Consider the following 455-nt stretch of genomic DNA (forward strand, 5'->3'; position numbering starts at 1 on the left):
GCCCCGCGGTCTACTGGTCGACCCGTGGGGAGGAAAGTAGAGGAAGGGTGCGTGAGGGCAGGACCCGCACGGCCACCCCTTGAACAGGGACCAGCGGACAGTGGACCCCACTCGACACGCTCCGCCTCCGCGGGTTCCCAACCCACGCTCGCCGGAGGGAGGAACGGGAAACGAAGCGGAACGCCGAGTGTGGGACGCGCGCACCCCCCACTCCCGCCCCCCGCCCGTGGCCCGGGGGGAGGGTGAGGGAGAACGACGTACGGACGGAGCTGCACGACACACGCCCCGCCAGGCCCATGGCGCGCCCACGCGCGTGGCCAAACCCTTGCGTCGAGGGCTGACTCAATAAATCACAGCGAGGGAGCTGCTCTGCTACGTATGAAACCCCGACCCAGAAGCAGGCCTATGAATGGTTTAGGACAGGTTCCCCACGAACGTGCGTTGCGTGACGGGCA

This window comes from Colobus angolensis, unplaced genomic scaffold (genome assembly GCF_000951035.1).
Source record: "Colobus angolensis palliatus isolate OR3802 unplaced genomic scaffold, Cang.pa_1.0 Scaffold520, whole genome shotgun sequence".
In the NCBI taxonomy this organism is placed as follows: Eukaryota; Metazoa; Chordata; class Mammalia; order Primates; family Cercopithecidae; genus Colobus; species Colobus angolensis.